This window comes from Oryzias melastigma, linkage group LG15, assembly GCF_002922805.2.
Source record: "Oryzias melastigma strain HK-1 linkage group LG15, ASM292280v2, whole genome shotgun sequence".
Lineage (NCBI taxonomy): Eukaryota > Metazoa > Chordata > Actinopteri > Beloniformes > Adrianichthyidae > Oryzias > Oryzias melastigma.
Window position 1 is genome coordinate 2,470,100 of NC_050526.1, and position 15,383 is coordinate 2,485,482.

The 15,383-nt window shown below is 38.9% G+C and overlaps 2 long non-coding RNA genes across 2 annotated transcripts in view; one reads left to right on the forward strand and one right to left on the reverse strand.

Annotated features, from left to right (window-relative positions):
- The window catches only part of LOC112161973, a 12,782-nt gene extending 11,422 nt beyond the window's left edge, over positions 1-1,360 (reverse strand). Inside the window, exon 1 of the long non-coding RNA XR_002921983.2 lies at positions 1,307-1,360. This is a non-coding gene — a long non-coding RNA (uncharacterized LOC112161973). The remainder of the gene's footprint in view (positions 1-1,306) is intronic.
- An 8,980-nt stretch (positions 1,361-10,340) lies between these two features.
- LOC118599759 lies at positions 10,341-14,560 on the forward strand. Its single transcript, XR_004949253.1, has 2 exons — positions 10,341-10,804; positions 12,778-14,560. It is a non-coding gene; the product is annotated as an uncharacterized LOC118599759 (long non-coding RNA).
- Positions 14,561-15,383: the final 823 nt, after the last annotated feature.

Here is a 15,383-nt window from a genome sequence, read left to right on the forward strand (position 1 = left end):
ACTCGGTGAGAACCCATCGAGAATCGATCGCAGGACTAAATATCGCGATATATCGCAATATCGATATTTTGGCACACCCCTAGTTTGAATGCTGTAAGCTGAATTTGGCCGCTGAAGATGCTAGTGCCGATAGCTGAAATTACTGAAGCTGATAGCTGAAAACATTGAATATCATGTCCGGCTAAAATATTAATTAAATGTCAAATTATCCTAAAAAACTGAAAAAAGCTTAAATTAGCCAAAACAACTAGCATGTAGCTGAAATATTAGCTAAACTCCAAAAAAGCATAAAAAAATCTTAGTAAATGCCAAAATAGTCCAAAAACCTAGCAGAATGCTAATTTTTAAAACGTTAAAACCATAGTTTTTTTACATAATTATGAACAATAAGAAGGCAGGAATATTATTCCAGAATAAATCAACTTAAACCTTAAATAAATTTCAATATTTTATTCTCCATAATCTTTTTTTTTTAAATTATACAAGTTAGAAATTGGTGAAAGATAACACCGGGGTATAAATAACAATAAAATAAAATAATCTGGAGGCGAGGATAGAGTTACTCGAGGGCCGGATCCGGCCCCCGGGCCTTGACTTTGACACATGCGGTGTTAGCGGTTGAAAAGTTGCAGTACGTTAAAGATTTTGTGTTTCAGCGTCACCAGTATCTTCTCAGATCTTAAATGTTTAAAAACCTGAAATTCTTCACTAGACTTTATTTGTCTATGAAATATTTCCCAAATATTTAGTAATTTTCTTCCCCTTTTAGTCACTTTTCAGTCAGTGAAAAGTACATCTGCATTATTCAGAGAGGGGCTCCACAGTTCATTAAAAGTGAATACTGGACCAACAGGGCTCACTTGTTTGGTCCACAACCAACGTTTAAATAACCGTCTACGTTTGCCAAAGGAGGCAGACCAAGAAAACAGACTCTGCTGCAGTTTAAACAGACGGGAATGGGCTTGATGTCAATGTTTACCCAATGATTTTGGTTTCTTTTTTGCTTCTCATTTTCAATAAATCCTAATTTGTTAGTGGAGTTTTTCTAGAAATATCTCCACTAAGGTCCGATCCGAATACCATCCCTTCTCACTCCCCCTTAGCCCTCCGCCTTCGTTTATCCCTCCGTGCTTGCTCCAAACTGAGGGTGGTAAAAAATATTTCCGACGTGAGTTTCGTTCAGTGACGTCATCCAAATCACCGGTAAGCTAGCGTTAGCGCGGAGCTTTCAGCGCTCGAATATACATTATAACAGCAGTTTTATAAATGTAAAAAGGTCACACTGTAACATAAAGTTATTACTTACGTTTAAATGTAAACATCTGTCGTACCAAAGAGAAGAAAAGCGCTTCGTAGCGCGGCGCGGTTTACTCTCGCGATAGCGGACTTTGGACCCCTCTGTTTGGAGTGTGTAGCGTAAAAAATAATAATTCCGGACACAACTTTGACTTCAACTGCCACTTCAAATCAAGGGGGAGGGCTAAGGGGAAGTGAGAAGGGGAGTATTCGGATCGGGCCTAAGACTTATAGTTTATTGAAATTAACTTTTTCAACACTTAATAACCCTGGAACACTTTCGCGATAAAAAGTTACACCAGGTAATTATATAAAATACGCAATAAAAAAAAGTAGCCTATTTCTCACAAAAAATCTGTTCAAAATATGACAACAAATTATATATTAGAGAAGTTTTATTTTATATTTTCAACTGTGGTTTATGTAACAAAGTGGAAACTTAAAATATAGGAAGATCCTGAAAAAACAGGCTGAAAAAATAGGAATTTGAGAAGAAATAAATCCTTAAAAAAGACATAATGATACTGGAGACTTGATCTTTGGTCCACCTATTCCTGAGACATGTGAGACACGCGTAAATACCTGTGTTCGGGTGAAAATCACCTGGCAATGCTTTAAATGGGCATGCAAGCTTCTATTTTTTTATGAAGCTACATTTACCTTGTAAAAAATCTGGTGAAAAAAATGAAGAAAACAACATGAATGTCATTTATTGACAGTTCTAACAAGCTCTCATGTTTTATTTTTGCAGTGTAAATCTCAGATTTTTCAAGACCTGCATCCATAAATACACTCAGCTGCTCCATGTGATTGGCAAATTAGACATTTGAATCCAGAGGCGGTTTAGCAGGTGTTGTGGTCCTTGGCTGTAAAGGCAAGAGACACTTTTGTTGAGCTCCTGAATTAACTCTCCTATTGTACGGTCCACACGTACGCGACTCCAGCCTCCGGGCTCAGCAGCAGATCCGCCAGCTGAGCCATCAGAGCAAAAATGAGGTCAAATTGGCCTTTCGACTGCTCGTAATCTTCCACTTCTGCACAAAAACCCACTTGCCACTCGCGGCAAATAGCACTTTTCAACTTTTGATGAACTCCCAAGTATCTAAGGACCGGCCCTTGAGGAATATTCCTGATTTGTGGGTTGTTTCAGCGTGCGCCTGTTGCTTCTGCCGATCAGGTGTAAATGTGTGCAAATGTTGCTTTTCCCGTTTTCACGGCTCCAGTTGGGGTTTGTTTGCATTGGAAGTGAGTGAGGGGGGGAGCCCAGATCAATGCCAAAACCATTATGTGGTGCACTTTAAGTAGAGCAGTCCCATTTTAGCAATTTGGCAGTAGCCGAGACCCACATGTGGAATTATTTAATCAATAGCCTAGTAGCTTGATAGAGAGTAGTAAATTATATGATCAATGTTGTGTACACTGTCTCTACCTGCTAACTTTGAACATTTCTACGTCCGTGTTTCTTTCAGTGGGAACAAACGTAGCGGCGCCGGTATGGATGTGTTTTCTCTCGACGCTTTTGTCCACGTCGTTTACTCATTGAAGTAAAGGCCTTGTTTCCGAAGCCGCTTTGAGTTTGTCTGCTTTGATTTTTGGGCACAATGTGTGAGAAGGAAAACTGGAGGATATCAAATGGAAAAGTAGAAAATGAAATGAATGGAAAAAAGGATGCAACTGCCTAAGTCACATGTCAAAGTCGAGGCCCGGGTCCAAATCCGGCCCTCTGGATCATTTTATTTTATTGTTATTAATGGCTCGATGTTATCTTGCGCTCATTTCTAACTTGTATAATTTTGACAATATGTATTTTTATGGAGAGTAAAATATTGAAAGTTATTAAAGATTTAAGTTGATTTGTTCTGGAATAATATTCCTGCCTTTTTATTATTCATAATTATGCTAAAAAGTTGCGGTTTTAAAGTTTTAAAAAGTGACATTCTGCTAGCTTTATGGACTATTTTGGTATTTACTAAGATTTTTTGGGCTATTTTGGACTTTAGCTAATATTTCAGCTACATGCTAGCTCTTTGGGCTAATTTAGGTTGTGTCTGAATTCCCCCCAATCACTCTATAGTGCTTTCGCCATTTGTAGTGCTGTCTGAATCTACTAATTCCAAAATAGAGTGCACTGGAAATTTCCCATAAGTCTTTGCAAAAACTAGCGTACATTGTCGCTGCATTTTCGGTATGCGGAAGCAAAATGGTTGCACCGCTCTCCCGCATGCGCAAACCAAACGTCACTTTCGCTAAAGCATTTTCTGGTCTTCGGACGGTAACAACAATAATAACCTCGTATGGTGTTAATATAGCACCTAAAATGTTTATCATAGTGAAAACATTCACTTATTGTTGAAAAAACTAAAGGAAAAACACACGTTAAGAATCAGGACCTTACGATCTTGCAGTGACTACAAACGGACTACAAATGTTTTCTTCTTCTGCTGTTTTACATGACGGTAGTTTACTCCCTAAGCTAAGAGGATACAGCGCCACTTCAAAACACTTTATCTTCTCCGGTAATCCAAACACGTTATTAATGGTAACTTGCTGGCTTTTTTTCGAACTGTAATCCAGTCATGAGAAGCTCTCGGTTGTTGAGAAAAACATACATTCTTGTGATCAGGGAGTTTTACTGTTTGGAAATGACTCTGTGGTATAGTGGGTGAAGAGCGGAAGTGACGTGTGGTTCGCGCATGCGTGGTGAGCGGTGCAACCGATTTGCTTCCGCATACCGAAAATGCAGCGACATACATCGATGGTCACTAGATTAGCAGATATAGACCACAATGCATTGCGGTCGAACAATTTCGAACAAAAACATGTGTTTAAATGTAATATATGAATAAACCAACCACATTTCCACCATCAGAACACAGTGGAGTCGTAAATAAACGCCTTAGACTTCTTTCAGTCTTTTTAGTCAATTTTGGAGATTAGCTAGTATATCCACTACATGCTAGCTGTTTTGGCTAATCGACGTTTTTTTGTTTTTATGTTTTAGGCTTATTTGGCATTATGCTAATTTTTTTTAGTTGGCTATAACTTCAACAATTTTAGCTATCAGCTTCAGCGTTTTTAGCAATCAATTTCAGCATCTTCAGCTATCAGCACTAGCATTATCAGCGGCCAAAATCAGCTTACAGCATTCACACTAGTATTATCACAGGTAATGCTATATATTTAGTTCACGATTATGGTAAAAAGTTTCAGTTTTAAAGTTTTATAAATGTAGTTTTAGAGTGTTCAATAAATGTTTATCCTGTTTGGCCCATGACCTAATCTGTGTTTGGATTTTGGCCCCTTGTGTGATTGACTTTGACACTCCTGGCCTTAAATTATATATGATAGTGTGTATAAATCTCAGCTATTCATCTTAAAACAGCTTCACTTACATCTTTATGCGCTCATTTTACGTCTTTTTGAGAAGATTTTGCTTGAAGGACCTCGGGATCCTCTCATTTACAGACACACACCTCTACTCTGAGTCGCTGTCCGTCTCTGTGGATGAGATGGCTCCCGGTCCTGTCAGTCTGTGAGGCGTGCATCCGGGTGCAGCGATACCTCTCCTCACCGCGGGTTTATGGTCGTGTACGTGTCACAGAGACACGGAGAGACAGCCTGATAGGCCGGCAGAGAGGCCTCGCTCTTGAGCTTGATTTGTTTTTGTTTTTTCCATCTCCCTCTCTCCTGTCACATGGCAAAGGCTGAACCATCGGGGGGAATGCTAAGCAAATGACACTGGGAGGTTGAGGCAGGGAAGGGTGGATGAAGGTAGGGACACAGAAAGAGAGGGAGGGCGGGGGGACACACAAAGGAGAGCCTGTCACACTCACTTAGATGCTGAAATATTAAAGTGAGCAGTCAGGTTGTAATTTTCCTGAGAAAGCCGAGGGAAGAGGGGGATAAGTGAAGCGAGAGGAGGGCAGAGGAAGGGCCACGAGTGATGGAAATACAAGGAGAGGCAAGGTATCACAGATGATCTCCCCTTCCTCTGTTCTCGCATTTAATATTGCTACTTTAATTAGCTTGGCTCTCTACACTCTGTCTATTTTTGCTCCTTTTCTGCGCCAGATGTGAATAATTCAGCAGGAATGGTGTCCTGCTGCTTAAAAAGACAGCGGGTTCACTGATCTGCTATGTATCTGTGGAGAAGATGTGGAGAGAAGTCGGTTAAAATCCGACTCCAGATTTGTTCACTTTTGTAGTTCTTTTAGTCCGAATTTGCAATAAACTTGATAAATTTAAAGATCCACTCTGATAAAAGGTGTTTTTTGGCCTAATATAATGAAAATGAAGCTTAAATTTGCATTTCTGAATATTTCTTTGTTCAAATTGTTGTGAATTGGAAGCAGACGCAGGTAGAAAAAGCTTGTAGGTGTAAAGTAGAGGCTACTACGGCCTTGAGGCCCGGCCTCCGGCTGGGTTTACAGAAATCCTGCCTTATCTGCTGCTGATTACCTGGATCAGTTTAGATAAATAAGGAGCTTCAATGACAGGGTAAATTCTTGTTTGTCAGTACAACCCAGAACAAGACAGACAGAGAGGTACACGGACAGTTCAAGGTTCACTGGGAGGGGGGCGGGGCAAAAAAAGTTCATCTCAACACTGCGTTCAATGAATATAGACCACAATGCATTGCGGCCGAACAATTTCGAACAAAAGAGCATGTTTAAATGTAATATTTGAATAAACCATCCACATTTTCACCATTAGAACACAGTGGAGTCATAAATAAACGTCGTGAAATGTTCATTTTTATTAGTTTTTTCCCTTCATGAAACTGACATCCGTTGTTTAGAAAAAAGAAAGAAAAGTAGAGACCATTGTATCCAAATTACCTTTAAAATCCAGGGCATTATGTGGTCCCGCACTGTATCGTTTTCTAGTAGTTAGGGGGGGAATTCGGACAAAGCCTTATTAGAACCTGCAGACCTACAACAAAAATCTGGACAAAAACAAGCAGTAAGAGTTGAACTTTCTCTCTGAACTGATGCTTTATTTAATCATAATGATCAGTTATTATATCGCTTTCCTTTGCCGCTGCAGTCGAGGCTCAGCGATGCGTTGTCATGTTACCGTGACAACGCACCAGACCACGAATCAAATAGTCTGTTTCTTTTTTAGTGAAAAAACGATTTTAACCAAAAAAAATAACAACATTAATCACTAAAAACCGGGTGGATATTTATTTATTTGTAGCCCCGGGCTCACACGGCTAGCGTTACAGCTCAGGTGTGATGCGGGACCGGTCTAACTACGCAGCCACGGGCTCTGCTGAAGCTCCAAACTCACATACATTTTACGCTAACCCCCTTTGCTTGCTGCGGTTCAGCTGCGTCGTCCGGCAAAAATTTGAACCAAACAAAACGGATTGCACAGTTAAAGTGATGTAAAGACTGCGGTGCTCGCATCGGAGCTGTAAACTCGTCTGTCTCCTCTCAATATCTAAAGGGTGCAGTCACTTGAAGCAGACCCGTCTGCTTTAGCTCGTCTTTGTGGAAGTCACCCTGAGTGTGTGTGAGAGTGTGTAGCGATGTTGTGTGTGTGTGCTGGTGTTCAGGTGTGTCAGACTCTGCTTAGCTCACCAGTTTGGGTCGGTGAGAATGATTTGTCAGGACACTGCAGGTTGGAGCTGGTGGGTCGGCAAAGACAGAGTAATGGGAGAAGTGGTGATGCAGTTTCTCCCACTTATCATCATATTGATATTGTGCTCTCTGCCAGTGTGTTTGTGTGTGCATTTGCCCTGACAGTCTGTCAACCTGCACTTTAACTCCCAAAACCACTTCTGTCTCAGGCTCCCCGGTTACACAGCATCACTGTCGGGATGAGTACTATTGGTGACTGAGGGGGAGGCTGAGTGCTTGAGGTGGGCTGTCCCGCGTGTCAGCTCCGGAGGCTTCACTGTCAGCGCTCAAGAGGACATGAGACAGGACTGAGATATGCACACACGATGATATAAACGCCGCTCTGCCTCACCTCATCTTGCAGCTCTCTAAGAAGTTTTAATGAGCTGAGAATAAACGGGGTTCCTTCATCTGTCACTACCTCCGCGTCCCCTCTGTGTAATGTGTCTCCATTCCAGTCATAGCTCACTCCGCCGATTCCTGGGTCACGTCCGAAAAACAATCGGCACGGCAGCCTGACTCAGCCAGGACAGCGAGCCGAGCGCAGATTAGTCATCCTGGAGAGGTGCTTTTGTCCGGGGGACAATGACAGATCCATGAAAAGGACGGGACAGTGATGCGGCGAGGGTGTCTAACTGTCTCAACCTGGATTAAAGATACTCCTGAGTGTGTGTGACCACGTCTGTGTGTGTGTGCTAAAAAAAGAAATGACTCGACAGCTCACTCTCAAAACTAGATACTTCAGTTGCTTCTGGCTCTCCTAAAAGACAGAACTTTTCTTACTTTTGTTTGTGTCGCTTCAAACCGGTCAACAACTTGCTTCCCGGCTGTGCGAGCGGCCTCCCAATCAAACATGATCCGCTGTCACTAATCCTGTTTGTGACGAGATCGGTCGCCGTAATCCTTTTCACGACAAATAGGCTTCCACAGCGCACAGTGAAACCCCGGCTGACGCTCACACCGGCATTCACCGAAGATCTGTCAAGAGGATGTTTGGTTAAAACATATTTTTGCCTAAAAGTTTAAAATTAACAAGTGAAAATCCTGTTTTTGGTTTCTTTACATGTTCTTTTTCTTATGATACATGAAGAAAATTAAGCTTAAAATCACATTTCTGATTTTTTGTATTGAAATTGTTGTGACTCAAGAGTAGATGACAACATTTAGTTTGAAAAAGCGTATGTAGAAAATACACAGGACAAGCCACAACCACGTTCTCCATTCTGATGCATCCACTGATAAATAGATCCACGAACGTCTTCATCTCCACAACTGTACGGCTATAGCTCCAATATCGCTCACTGGTAATGAGGTTATGAGGGGCTGTAAGCTAGTGGGAGAGCGTGTAAACAGGTGGACGGCTTACTCTGTGCTATTAGTTCTGTCCACACCTCAAATTTATAATGAACTCCTACCGCTCTGCAGAAACTATGTCCTATAAAGAAAATGACAGAGTTTTGGATTTTGGCTAAAAAAGACAAAATCATCATTTTAAAGGGGTCATAACATAAAAAAAATCAACTTTTTGAGCTTTAAGTGTGAGCGGTACTTTGATCCGTTCAAACATTTCTAAGTAATCCTCTAAAAGCAGCCCCTCCCATACCCAAAAAACGAGCGGGTTCTCACATGCTGACATCACAAGGTGAGAACCGAGCAGACTATTTCTTGGTGGAGAAATGGAGAAGACTATTTCCAGGTGGAGAAATGGAGCAGACTATTTCCTGGTGGAGAAAGGGAGCAGACTATTTCCCGGTGGAAAAATGGAGAAGACTATTTCCAGGTGGAGAAATGGAGCAGAGTATTTCTTGGTGGAGGAAGGGAACAAACTAATTCTTGGTGGAGGAAGGGAGCAGACTATTTCCTGGTGGAAAAAGGCAGCAGAGTATTTCCTGGTAGAAAAGGGCAGCAGACTAATTCCTGGTGGAGAAAGGGAGCAGATTATTTCCTGGTGGAGAAAGGGAACAGACTATTTCTTGGTTGAGAAATGGAGCAGACTTTTTCCTGGTGGAGAAAGGAGGCAGACTATTTCCTAGTGGAGAAAGGGAGCAGACTATTTCCTGGTGGAAAAGGGCAGCAGACTATTTCCTGGTGGAGAAAGGGAGCAGACTATTTCTTGGTTGAGAAATGGAGCAGACTATTTCCTGGTGGAGAAAGGGAGCAGACTATTTCCTAGTGGAGAAAGGGAGCAGACTATTTCCTGGTGGGAAAAGGCAGCAGAGCATTTCCTGGTAGAGAAAGGGAGCAGAGTATTTCCTGGTGGAAAAGGGCAGCAGACTATTTCCTGGTGGAGAAAGGGAGCAGACTATTTCTTGGTGGAGAAATGGAGCAGACTATTTCCTGGTGGAGAAAGGGGGCAGACTATTTCTTGGTTGAGAAATGGAGCAGACTATTTCCTGGTGGAGAAAGGGGGCAGACTATATACTGGTGGACAAAGGGAGCAGACTATTTCTTGGTGGAGAAATGGAGCAGACTATTTCCTGGTGGAGAAGGGTAACAGACTATTTCCTAGTGGAGAAAGGGAGCAGACTATTTCCTGGTGGAAAAAGCAAGTGACAAATGAGAAGAACTGGTTTAAACGTGGATTATTCAGCAAGGACAGAAAAGCGTTTGTGTCTCCAGGAAAATGATCCACAAGAAATCTAAAAGGATTTTTGATACAGAGATTGATGATGAGTTCACAGACAGTGAGGATCAAAACAATGTTCTCCTCATTTCAGTAAATCCTGAAACAATCATCTGGTGTTGTCTACATTTTTTGACCGAATTTCATCAAAATAAATAATCACCATTATTATGATGGCTAACATTTGTGCCAAATTTTAGGGGAAAATGCCTGGACTACACAATATGCATCAACATTTGTTTTTTAGATTTTTTATTTTTTGTGTGTGGGTGACACACTGACGAGGACGATTCAAGTATGAAATCATAAAATGGGCGGCACCATCAAAGGCATGAAAGGCGGAGCCTCAGAAATCAAGTCGTTTGACTTCAGGTATGAAAAGAGTTTGCAAAAATACCTCATACTTCATAAATATGTATTTTTTAGTGTTCCAAAAGTAGTATATGATCATACAAATTTTGTTTACTCTAAAATACTGAAGGAAAGCATGATATGGCCCCTTTAATAAAGTTGCAACAACCATTTATTTAAAATAACAGAAATTAAACAGGTATCCAAAAAAATTACAATTGTTCACTAATTGACATCACAAAACTTACATAATTCAAATTTTGATAGAAAAAAAGTTTCGTTTTATTACTTTATTTATTAGTTGTATTTATTTAATAAGTTTATTTTATGTTTCTTATTATTTTAATAAAAACTAAATACATTTTTACCAAACTTTAAAGTCTGAATGTGTTCTGAATTTTAATCTTAAACTTTTACACATTAAATCTCTACGCTGCACTTCAATTAAGAATAACATATATATTAATATTTTAAAAAGAACTACATAAGACTGATTATTTTTAAAGAATGACACTATTTCTTGTGTTAATGTGGAGCAGAAGAAACAACATGTTTATGTGAATAAGCAGGTTGTAAAGCTGCTTGTTGGACGCTTTCCCATAGAAAACAGATGGCCTCAGCACTGCTGTTAGTGTTGACAAAAGAAAGACTCCCGGTTGGTTTAGGGACAGAGCTGCTGTGTTTTGATGACACATAGTCACACACACAAAGTTGCCCCGGTATAACCTGAACCAATGAGGTGTCTGACTGATTAAATCAACTTTCACCCCCCCCCCCAGGGCTATTCCACAAAGATGATGCTTCGAGGGAAGACAGGGAGTGAGGTGACAGAATGACGGGATCAGGGAGGAAAGTTAGCCGTGAAGACTGGAAGCAGCTTTTGTTGCTTATCTGGGGTAAAAATAACAAGGTACAAAGTATCAGACACTAAAAAGAGGAGCATGAGAGGGAGGTTTGACAGAGGTTTCCTTGACTCTCACAATCCCCTGCCAAGAGCTCACACTGCTTAAATCTGAGCTCTTTTGTTCGTGGCTTCAGGGGAGAAAGCTGTGTGGAAGCTGTCTCATAAATCTAAATATATACATAAATCTTGATGCGTTGTTAGTTTGTTTTCCTCTGCCATGGGCACTCACTTAAAAGCTGCTGAGCTCAGGTCACTTTGGTCCTATGGACATTTAGGTCAGTTCAAACTCTTTAAATGCCAAGACACTCCAGAGGATCCAGCGTTTTAAACCGAGGTCACTAAAAGCAGACAATAGTGTTTCCACAACACTAAAAAGCTTGTTTAGAGGGATGCCAGTCAGAGCTGCTGCCAGCGCGCAAACATCAACTCTAAGACACTGATATTCCTGAGTTGTTTACAGACTTGTTTGCCACAATCCTTCATAGTGAAGATTCTGAAAACTAACACCGGAAAATAATTATTTCTGGAAATCTTAAAGTTTTCATTTTAAAGGGCATATAGCCCTGTAGACTACTGTATCAAAAACTTCTAGATTTGCGTTAAAAAGCAAATCTGAGATTTTAGAACCATTTTGTTAATAATAAAGTGCTAAAATTTCTAGCAACTGGTGGTGTAGGACCTAATATATTAAAGGGACCAGGTTTAGTGACCAAAACTTAACATCTGAATAGAAATGTTGCATTATCTGCGATAATGCTGGTGTGAATGCTTTTTGCTGAAAGTAGTCCCTGAAGATGCTGAAGCTTTTTGCTGAAAATGGTGACACAATTTACTTTAATTTCTGAAGGGATTTACTGAAATGCTAAAGCTATTTGCAAAATGCTAAATTTGCTAAAAGACTGGAAATTTCATTAAAGAACTATGAAAGAGCGCTGAAGATGACCTAAATGTCCAAAAAAAATTGTAGTAAAATTGCTTAAAAAATTCCTAATACAAGCCAAATATTTAGTTGTTGTTGACCTTATCCCATTGGGGGTCGCCACAGCGTAACAGCACCCACTGCTTCACATTAGTGATTTGGCAGAGTTTCTACGCCGGATACCCTTCCTGACCCAACCCTGATTGCTGCCCTAACTCAGTTCCCGGCCGATCTTTCACCTCTGTGGAAGTCTGTATTGAGTGGGGGTTCTCCCTGGATGCGGTGCCCGCCAGGGGTCCCCCGCCAAGACAGGGGACCTGCCTTGTCTGGTGCCAGGGCTGCTCACCAGCTCGCTCTAAAACAAAGCACGGTGGGTGGTGACGCAAACTGATTTCTGCCCAGTGCTCTGAATGTCAAAGTGAAGAAATTCAATGACGTGCAGGTTCTTTACGTGGTTTATTCGTTCTTCTGCTGTGGTTTTAATGTGATTCAATTGTGATATATAGGTGAAAATGTCACTTAAAGACCACAATTGTTCTCACTTTTTCCACGTATATTTACATATGACCAATTTTCATATGTGTAATATGCAAAAATTGTCCATAGTGGCTGTGTGACACGGCCGTAACGAGGGCAACTCAAAACATTACCCAAAAAACAACATAAAAACCAAACTAAACCATTGAATCCTCACAACTATATCTAGACATTGGCCTTTTTCCACCCACTTTCATTTTCCAATTGAAAAAATGTATTTTGTCACTTTTACCACACAGATTAGAGATGCTACTGAGGCCATGTCCAGGTTACCACGGTCCTGAATAAATTTAATTTTTTAACAATGTAAAATGTATTTCCTTTAAACTTCAACCGTTACTAATTTTCTTTTTTTTCTGCAGGAAGATAGTGAAATATTATGCAGATGATTAGGTGAAATCTGGCTTGAAGGCAGATGTTCTGAGTTGATTTAGATGCTGGTTAAGTGTGTGCACATGACTGTAGCTCAGCCACTCCTAACCTCTAAGTTGTCCATTGCTTTTGTATTTTATGAAAAATACAGAAGTTTGAACATAAAGAGAGTTCAAGAAGACCTACACACACATCACATCCTGTTTTTCCCCGAGTTTTCCGTCGTTCTCATCCGTGATATCTTAATGCTGCCGACTTACTGACCTGTGGTAAGTCTAACATGTTAGTCACTGTTCTAATGCTCAGCTCCACATGACTCATCTCCATCTTTGTCTTTCAATCTAATTTTTTTTCTTCTTTTTCCACCCATCTATTGCTTTCCACCATAATTATTAAGCAAGATGAGAATGTCAGATGCAGTCAGTCAGGATGCAGCGTACGACGGAAAAACCGTTTACTATTTGTGAAGCTGGATGGAAGTTCATTGAGTGTGTTTTAAAATGTTCTTCAGTGAAGTTGCGATACATGCGGAAACATTTTCAAATGACAAAACTTTTATTTGACAGTGTTGCCCTTAAATAAATTTGCAACTAAAAATGTCTTGTAAGAATTGCATGTGAAATATTAAGTAAATAAATACATTTGTGAACAGATGATGATAAAACACATGTAAATATGGATGTTTTTGTGTCATAAATCTCTTGTGGATTTTTTAACTTTTTAGGATTTTGTTGTGTGTTTTTAATTGTATAGCAGTTTGAGCTGCGATGCATGAAAGGCATTTTTTATGAATAAATCTGGATTTGATTCCAGTTTCTTCTTTACCATCTTTGTCGTCTTCAGATGCCGACTGTCTTCTCAGTTTGCGCGTTCCTGTAAAAGTCACAGGAAAAAATAATGTTAGCTGATGGTCAGACGCAATATAATTCATTTTATAACACATAGATTATGATTACAAATGAAATCCTTACCACCAGGAAGCATCTTTTTTCACATTGTGTTGTCTACTTTTCATACATTTTTATTTTAGTTCTTATTTCACCTCAATGATGATTTCCGCTTCGTCTCATTGACTTGAAAATGTTTGATTTCTTATATTTTATTTTATTTTTGTGATCTCTTCTGGACCTGATAGTAAATTGCTGGAGGCTGAAGGTGCTTTATTTAAACAAGAAATTGACTTGTTTGACTTTCAAGTCACTATTTGTACCTTTCATTAGACAAATATGAGGATAAATATGAAGGATTCTACAGCGTCTTTCAAATGCTGGCTTGTATTCTTCCTAAGAAGGTTCGTCCCCAACAATATGTTACTTTTAACAGTTTGTGAAGTTAATAACACTATATTTGTCAAGTTATTTGATAAAAAATTAATTAAGAGCAAAAACAATAACAGCGGAAACTATTCTATAAAATAATCTTTAAAATGATAAATATTCAAGGATTTGACAAAAAGGAGTAATGAGCTCACGTTTCATGTTGTTCTATGTCTTTACCGTCACACAAATGAGCGGTGAAGCCTGTAACTGCTAATCTTTTACATTCCTATCAGAAGTGTCAGCAGTATTTACCCACACACACTTCAGTGTTCATCTCATTTACTTCTGCTTAAAGAAACCCTAATGTTATGCAACTGAAGCGTCTAAAGCTTCAGTTTTGCTTTTCTTACATAAAGCGATCCATCAGGGATTTTGTCAGAGTTTAATAAATTATTGAATGTCAGAAAATTAATCAATCATCTGAATTAATTTACTGTCAGTGGGATTTCTTCATTGTCCAACTTTTATTGGAGCTGCACGTCAGATGTCAGGTTATCAGGACTCTATAAAGTTTGTTTGGAATAGAATAGAATAGAATAGAATAGAATAGAATAGAATAGAATAGCCACACTAACCACACTAACACATCTGAAATAAAATAAAACAATAAAAAAACAATAAAACCATAAAAACAGTCAAATATTACATATTTTTCATTAAAAATGCAATATAATCATAAAATATTGAAACATTTAAATACTTAAATACTAAGTATTTAAACACTTAAACTTAAATACTTATATAAACCTTCTCCTGTCTTCCAGCTGAAGTTAAAATCTGAACAATCCCTCTAACCCATACCAAAAATAATTACACTTAAGTTTGTTTTAAGCATACTTTTTAAAACTAAAATTAAGATAGTATACTTTTAGTTTCCGTACTTATTAAAGATAAACTTTACAAGTTCATGTTAGGTATACTTGGATTATACTTAAAATTCTACTACAAGTCTAAAGTTATTTGTCTGTATTTGTCACTTTACATAAACATTTTCTTACACAGCATTAAAAGTGGAGTACATGTATTCCTGGGATATTTCCAGTATATTAAAATGTAATTTTAATACAATAATCTGTATTTGTAAACAAAAAGAAAACCTTAGTTTCTACATTAGATATACTTCAAAGTGTACTTTTCTACACTTAGAGTAAAGTTTATTGCCAGTAAACTAATACTTTACAAGAAAGAGTACTTTAAGTATACTTCTAAGTATACTTTTTTAAACTTTTTAAAAAGTGGGAAATTTTAGTCCCAAAAAGTATACTTGTCAGTAAACTGACAATATACTTTTTAAGTGTACTTGGTACGCTTTGGGAAATATACTTTTCTATACATAAAAAATAAAATAAAACAAACATATACTTGAAGTATACTAACTTTTGGTAAGGGGATTTGAAGTGGAATAAGGCTTGACTACTTCAAAGAAAAATTAAAATAA